The sequence below is a fragment of the Lepidochelys kempii genome, chromosome 5 (assembly GCF_965140285.1).
Source record: "Lepidochelys kempii isolate rLepKem1 chromosome 5, rLepKem1.hap1, whole genome shotgun sequence".
Classification (NCBI taxonomy): Eukaryota; Metazoa; Chordata; order Testudines; family Cheloniidae; genus Lepidochelys; species Lepidochelys kempii.
In genome coordinates, this window is record NC_136384.1 from 36285261 (window position 1) to 36293756 (window position 8496).

At 39.0% G+C, this 8496-nt stretch overlaps 1 pseudogene; it reads left to right on the forward strand.

Annotated features, from left to right (window-relative positions):
- The first annotated feature begins 5644 nt into the window (after positions 1-5644).
- On the forward strand, positions 5645-7758 carry LOC140911928 (E3 SUMO-protein ligase KIAA1586 pseudogene; annotated as a pseudogene).
- Positions 7759-8496: the final 738 nt, after the last annotated feature.

Consider the following 8496-nt stretch of genomic DNA (forward strand, 5'->3'; position numbering starts at 1 on the left):
TTGACATGTCTCTTAACAGCTCTGTGCCTCAGTTTCCCTTTGTGTAAAATCTAGATAATAATATTTACTGACCTTTGTAAAACGCTTTGGAATCTATGGATAAAAAGGGATCTCTCATGCTATGGATTATCCTCATGATTACTATTATTGCAGATATTAAATATGACATATACAGTAAGTAAGTTGTCTGGACAGAAACCTTAGAAGTTCACATGTGAGATGAGTCAACGGTGCTCACATGGCAGAGGAGCTTTTGCAGGAAGCAATTTCAGTAACATATCACATGAGGAAAAATGTTAAATTGAGATGGAAGGGAAAGAATTTAGAACAATATTGAGAGTGTCTGGACTATTTTATTCTTTAAAAAAATACTTCAACACCTGAAAGAATTAATATACATTTATTGTCACTATATTTGAAGCTTTAAGAAAGACACAAATAAACTGAATGTAGTTATCTAGACTATTTATTTATTTCATCCAACAGCATGTGCTGGTAGCTGATACTTCTACAACACAAAAAGAACAGGAGTACTTGTGGCACCTTAGAGACTAACCAATTTATTTGAGCATAAGCTTTCGTGAGCTACAACACACGTGCTGTCCAGCTGCAGGCATTGCATTTTGAACTTTGTTAACATGAATGTGAATATAGGCCAGTGAAATTCAAAGGTAAAGTTTACTGCTGGAAATGGACTGGTCACAGTTCAAGAATAGCTCTACCTCTACCTCTGACCCCTCTCAGTCTGAGTGCAATCCCCACAGGCAATAGGCCTCCTGTCTTCACCACCCTGAGGTGGAATCTCATGATTCTCCTACTCTCAGATCAAGGCCCTCGGGTTTGCTCCACAGGCCCAACTGGATTCAGCTGCACTGCAGGAGCTATGATCAGAGTGAACCCCAAAACAGCCTCTTCAAAAGAGAGTATTGTTTAATCTTGATGAAAAGAATCAAAGCATATCAAGACAGGAGTTCTTAACACAACAAGCAGTCTACATGACTATGTGTTACCTAAACTTAGGTTGGCCTAGCTAGTCCCAGGTACCCCACTTCTGGGTCCAGGGGGACAGTCTGAACCCCTGCAGTCCCTGTGTGTGTGTCTCTCTCTCCTGAGCTCAGGTTTTCATCTGCTCCAAAGTTCTTGTTACAGTTTTCCCACCTGAATTCCACCTCCACTTCCCCTGAACTCACCAGGGCCAGAAGTGAACTTCAAAGGGACTGACACCTGCATTGACCCATTATCAGTGAATGGTGCTATCCAAGACATACGGTTTCCCTTCCTGACTATTTGTTGTCCTCTTCTGTTGGAATTAGCTCTTTTGTAATCATGTACTCACAAACACAAACATAAGCAAATAGAAGAACATATAATATCCATAAAATACAGGCATTTTTCACATCCTTCATAGACTGCATGGGAGATTCTCATGTGTTTACAGTTATTCCAGAAATAGGTACTGAAAGGTAAGCTCCTAAAACCACCTACATTTTCAGAAGTGCTGACTATCCAGCAGCTCCCACTGACTTTGAGCTATGTGACTTACTTACCCACCGTCACACACCATGTCAGCAGCAGGGGTGGGAACAGAAGGCAGAACTCCTGACTCCCATCCTGTGCTCTAACCACTAAACCATCGTTCCTCCTCACAATAGAAACTATGTAACTTTACAAAGAGAGGAACTTCCAAATGAGACAAAAGCATGGACAAGGGAGAACTTTAGGTCACTACTGTCTTTCCCAGCTTTGTTTCTCAATATTTTGTAAACAGTCTAGAACTAGGCAAACATTTTTAACCAAAATGATTTGTTTCACTGAAAAATGCAGATTTGAGTCTACCTCATATTCATGTCAATTCACCAATTGTTTCAGTCAAACCCCACTTCACCCACCAAAAAAACCCCAAAACAAACAACTGAAAACATTTCAGTTTGATATTTTCAAATGAAATGTTTTGATTTTTCAATTTGAAATGACTTAATTTTGAAATTTACTTCAATTTTATTTTTAACATTTGAAATTTTTTTTAAAAAGAGTTTGAAAACTGAACTTTTGGGTTGACCTGAACTTATTTTTAGACATTTTGGTTCACCAAAAATTGAAAAAAAATGTTTTTGAAACAGCCATCTAACTGAAAAATAAAACAGTTATTCACTCAGCTTTCAAACAGTCTGGCTCAATTTCCTTTGATTCATTTTCATTTAACAATATGGAGCATTGGATCTAATTTATGCTATCGGCCAACATATCTTGGATGTGATTGATACTGCACTGTCCTTTGTAGTCAGAATTGTAAAACATCTGAATGGCAGAATTTTACTCCTACCTTGCACAGAGGTGGGTGATTACCCAAGGTGCAAGGCAGTTGAGAATCATGGCCTTTTTCTGTAATATACTACTTGGAAACAGTGTAGATTTATATCTGTCAATGGGGAAAGTAAAGAATGGAAGTGATGCAAAGAGCTGCAGGTGAATACATGAAATTCACATTTTCTGCTACTAGAGTCAGCCGTGGATAAGTTTAGTTTCCTCATTCCATTCCAGGTATTAAAGAAGAAAGACACACAAAGAGAAAAACAAAAGGAATGTGCTTTTTTAGGATAATACATTACTGCTAAAAGCCACCGGCCCCACCCTCTGCTGAAGACCTACTGAAGACTTCAGCTGAGTCAATAAAGTCCTTTCAAATAGGTTGTATTCTTTTGCAACCAGTAACCCAATGCTCTAAGCAGCATATCCCATTACATGGGACCAGACTGTAACTTGCAGGTTTTTTTTAATCAACAGGCGTAATAAGGCATTTGCTGTGTACCTTTTTTTAAAAAATGAAAGCTGTATGTAAACCCATCCCAGAGTTGCAAGTGTGGCATTGTCTCTCATCAGTTCATCAATATTAATTGGTCTGATCTGGAACCACTGAAATCCTTTAGGGTTGGACAAATACTTTGAGCCTCCCAGAACCCGGGGGTTTCCTCCCAATATTCCAAAACATTGTTGTTTTACAAAATTCACCATTAAAGTCATTTGTTCCGTATAGATGATGTCAGGTGTGCAGTCCAGAATAACAGAGTACAATCTTGCTGACTTCAGATCTGCCACAATCTTCTGTTTGACTTTTGTTGCCAGTAACTGTCTGATCTCATTTTGAATTGTTTTTCCAAGGTAGTGGTGTGTGTACATTTCTTGGGTGGTGACTCTTCTTAGATGCTCCTGGAGTACAGCATCAAACTCAGCCATCAGCTCCACAATTTTAAGGAAGTTTCCATTGTTTGGCACATACAGCTGATCTGAAGCGCCACGCAGTGCTAGGTTTTGGGTAGCAAACATTCTCACACTGGCAATGAGCCTTTTCAGAACATTTTGCCAGTAAAGAGAGTCTGATGCAATCTTCTCTTGATGCTTATCATCTATGGTGTCCTTTACCATAGTCTCATCTCAAGCTCTTTCCACCTATGGAATGCTCTCTGGTGATTTGCTGCCGTCTCATGGCATGCCAGATTTTTCCAGTCCTTTGTTCTTGTAGAACCCAGTGGGGCTGGAACATTAGACTGGAGAGTTTGCAACAAAAACAGTATGCCGCATTCTGGGTTTTTGAGTACATAAGCCATGGCCTCTCCACTTTGTCACCACTGGGGATTTCACGCCAGTAATGTGTTGGATGGAAACTTCTATTTTCATTGTCTTTGGGGAACATGAAGTTTTTCACTCACTGTGGCCCACGCAGGACAAGGAAGTCCCTCAGGCTACTGCTCAAGAGTGTCCACAGTCCTGGATCATCTAGACTTAAGGAACTAAACTCAGCAGCAGCTGTTTCTTGCTCCTCCACCACACTCTGCTCTGAGTTACACTTTTCTTCAGAAATGTGCATGGCTACATCCATTTGAGATGGAGATATGGATGCTGCAGTAGCTGCCAGGTCACCTGTACTCTGACTAACTGGAAGATCAGGCATCTCCTCACCACTCACATCCTCACGGGGGCTGGAAGGCTCACCGTGAACATTTGTGTCTGTGTATCTCAGGAGAGCTCCCTCCTGCTTAGATAGAAAAGCTTCCTTTGCTTTCTTTCTTTTTCTGAATGCTGCCCCAGAGGGGCGTTTTCTTCTTTCACTCATGACTGCTGTTCTGTGCCAGCTATAGTGGCTCTCAACGCTCAGTTGAAGGGGACAAATAAGCAGGCTGGTAGCAGGGCCTTAGTGAGGGAAGATATCAGCGACTTAAGGGCCTAACTGGCTCCTACTACTTCAGTTGACTGCCCGTTCTCCTCAGGTGGGTTCAGGGAAGCAGCAGGAAACAGGAAGCCCCCTGAGAAGCTAATTAGCTAATTAGAAATAATTAGTCCAGGCTCCTGGAGGTGCTAGAGAGGTACCTAAGAGGCTCCCCCACCTCTCTCTCCCTGCAGCTCCTGCTGCTTTCTGTTATTCCCTCTCACCTTTTCTCCTGCCTGCCTGTTATGTCTCTTGTGCCCTCCTTCCTCCAGCACAGCACTCCACCATCTCTGTGCATCTAGAGCAGAGAGAATACATATGCACCAGCAACAGACACAATTTTCCACACTCTGGGTCCTAGTGGCACCCCCCCCAACCCCCAAAGTCTGGCACCTGAGGCGGTCGCCTCAGGTCACCTCACTGTAAGGCCAGCCCTGCTGGGCAGTTACACATGCAAGTAACAGTGGTGAGCTGGAGCCAGTTCGCACCGGTTCCCGGGAACCGGTTGCTAAATTTTGAAGCAGTTTTAGAACCGGATGTTAAAAATTGTTAGGAAAACAAATGTTATAAAATGATCTTAAAACGAATAATCTTAATCTTATAAAATGGTGTAGAAAATAATAGGGCAGGGGTCGGCAACCTGCGGCACGCCTGCCAAAGGCGACAGGCGAGCCGATTTTTACTGGCACGCTGCTGCGAGCCGGGGTCCGCTGGCCCCACTCAGCCCACTGCCTGCCTGGGTGAACAGAACTGAGTGGGGCCGGCAGCTGGGACCCTAGCTGGCAGGAGCCGGCGGCCAGAACCCTAGAGCTGCGGCAGGTGAGCTGCTGCCGGTCTGGGGTTCTGTCTGCCACTCCGCTCAGCCCGCTGACAGTCTGGGGTTCCAGCCGCCGGCCCCTTGCCAGATGGGATCCTGGCCATCGGCCCCGCTTAGCCTGCTGTCATGCTGGGGTTACGTGGGGGGCTCAGGTAAATGTAAAATTTATAACTGGCACGGGAAACCTTAAATTAATGAAGACTTGTAATACGGTGTACTAAATAAACTTCAAATGCAAAGGGATGCGGAATTCTAGCAGTTAAAGAGCCGTTTGTACGACAGATAGTTCAAGATTTATGTTGCTATGCGCGTGCGCATGTAATGTCTCAGGCTGCGACTCGGTCCATCCAAGTTCGTCCTGACGCAAGACAAACATCTCGTTTATTATTTTATTAACAGGGGTTGCACTTGCCTCGTTCGTGCACTTGCTCAACTGTTTTCTATACAATTCAACACGACCAGTGAATCATAGTCGGTCTGTTTGTTTCTAGTAAATTGCGTGTGATATTTCGGTGTGTAGTACTAACTGGACTGTTATTCGAAGATTAAAGTTTTCTATTCAATATTATTTACCCTTCATAATGAAAAGCCAGAAAAGCATTAGTGACTGATTTTCCAATAAAATGACAAAATCATTAGTCAGTAGTTCTAGTAGTGAAAATAAGGATTTAAATACTGAAAACGCCAATGACAATAATTTTGGCAATGAAAATATCTTAAATGTTGAATCATCTGAAAATGTGTCCGCAATGGAAGAGGATTTACGTGATTGTGAAAATGTAGTACCCGATTATTGGACTTCCGAGCAGGCACAATATTTTTTAAAGAAATATAATAGCTTGATAATTGAAGGCAAAAAACTTGGCTGTTCCCACTGTGCAAATATGTCACATTTGGGGGTCTTTGGAGGAAAATCTTTACACATTTCTTTGGAATGGCAAAAGTGTACTATTAAAGCATCTGGAACTGATAAAAAAGTTCAGCAAGCTTCATTAAGAAAAAAAATGAAGGAACATTTTGAATCAAGCTCTCATTTGAGAGTTATAAATATTTTAAATGAATCTAAAAAAGAACCTCTCACTACAGTGATTGATAAAGTTACTGAAAAAAATATTGCAATAACCAGCAAAATTTTCAACATAGTTTACAGCTTAGTAAAAAGAAACCAACCAATGTTAGATATGGAGGATGAAGTAGAGCTACAAATTAAGAATGAAACTGATTTAGGGAACTGCCTACATTCTCAGAATTGTAGAGCATATTACTGAATTAATAAGAAAACAAAATTTTGATAAAATCATTGAAAACAATTCAAATATTTGTATTATTATTGATGAAGCTTCTACAATTTCAAGTAAAACTGTGCTTGTAATTCTTATAAAATGTGAATTAGAAGATTCTTCATCAATTTTTCTCAATTCAGTGGAATTAAAATCAACAAAAGCAGAAAATATTTACAATGCTTTCAGAAATATGTTAACCGATACAGGATTTGACACAGAATATTTAAAGAAAAATTTAATCGGATTTTGTTCTTATGGCGCAAGCACCATGCTTGGACATAAATCTGGAGTTGCTACAAGACTCATTCAGGATTTTCCAAACATTAGAATTTGGCATTGTTTGAATCATCAGCTAAAACTGCTTTAGATGATGCTATAAATGATATCAATGAAATAAGCCATTTCAAGATATTTTTGGACAAGATTTATGCAATTTTTCATCAGTCAAATAAAAGTCAGTTTAAACTTAAACAAGTTTCTGAAGAACTATATATTGAAATAATCAAAATAAGCCGTGTTTTTGGTCCACAATGGGCTTCTTGTAGCCTTAGAGCTGTCAAAGTGATCTGGAGAGCTTATCCAGCTCTTTATATTTATTTTTCCAAAAATAAGAAATTTTCTGGCATGGAAAAAAGATTGAAAAACAAAGAATTTTTAAAAGACTTGGCATTAATGATTGACATTTTGGATGAACTTGCATTATTATCAATGCACTGCAAGCAAGACAATTGAGTTTAACAAAGGCAGATAAGCTAATCAAACGAACGATTGATTTTTTCATACAATTAAAAGATAGTTTTGGTATACATGAAAATAAAATTAATGAAATGATAGAAAGTGGTGCTTTTTAAATGCATAGAGAGTTTGAACATAATGTAAGGTTTAAATCACTGCTACGAGACAACGTAACAGAGTGTATTATTGAAAAAATGAAGGCAAGATTATTATACGAAAATCATATTTAATATAAAGAAGATAATTTAGGTCATTCTAGTAATACACCTAAAATAGTTGAATTATTTAATGTTATGGATCCCACTTCATGGAATATTGAAGAAGTCAGGTTACCTTGGAAATCAGGAGAAGAAAAAGTGCATGAATTAAACAAATTCATAAAATTTGTAGTCGATTTAAATGATTTTCGTGACTATGTAGAGAATAACATTCAATCAAAACATCTTCCTGATCCGGAAACAATAAGGAAAGCAAAGCAAATTATGAACACAATTGCAATTAGTTCTGCAGAAGCAAAAAGAGCTTTTTCGTTGATGAATATTATTTGTAGTAATAAAAGCGTGAATTTAACAGTTACACATATCTCAAGCTTTATGACCATCAATTTGTTGGGAAAACCACTAAGTTCCTGGAACCCAATACCATATGTTAAAGCATGGATGAGAAGTCATCAATTCGCATTAGATACCAGAGTTCGTGTATCCAACACCAAAGATTAAGGAGAAGATCACGAAGCCATTTGGAAATTACTACCTAATTAGTAATAAATAATGTACTTATTCTTTAAAATATTGCTTGTTGCATTGTATACTTCAACATGAATATATCACATTTTTTATTTTTAATAACGTAAGTAGTTCACATGTAATATTTTAAAAGACAAGAATAATAGGCATTTCATTCTTAAATATTATCGTTTGCTTACTCATGCATCTCTTCTTTATATTTTCTTCTTTTCAAATCCATTTAAGAAAGCAATACTTTGTTTCTATTGTAATAAACGTGTAAAAATGCTTTTTATTTTTTTTATTGTTAAGTACGACTCCCAATGACTCAATGCATTGCCCCTTCTTATGGAAAAAGGTACAAAAAATACATATTGTGGCACATCCCTTAAATCAGAACTTTTTATAGGGAACCGGTTGTTAAGATTTTGGCAGCTCATCACTGCAAGTACATATTTGTACAAGTGAAATGTGTATGAAACCAAGCTGAGCCTTTTGTTAATTTGACCCAAGTGTCTTTCCTTAGCATGGTTTCAGAGGAACAGCCGTGTTAGTCTGTATTCGCAAAAAGAAAAGGAGTACTTGTGGCACCTTAGAGACTAACCAATTTATTTGAGCATGAGCTTTCGTGAGCTACAGCTCTGTAGCTCACGAAAGCTCATGCTCAAATAAATTGGTTAGTCTCTAAGGTGCCACAAGTACTCCTTTTCTTTTTCCTTAGCATGTTTGTTC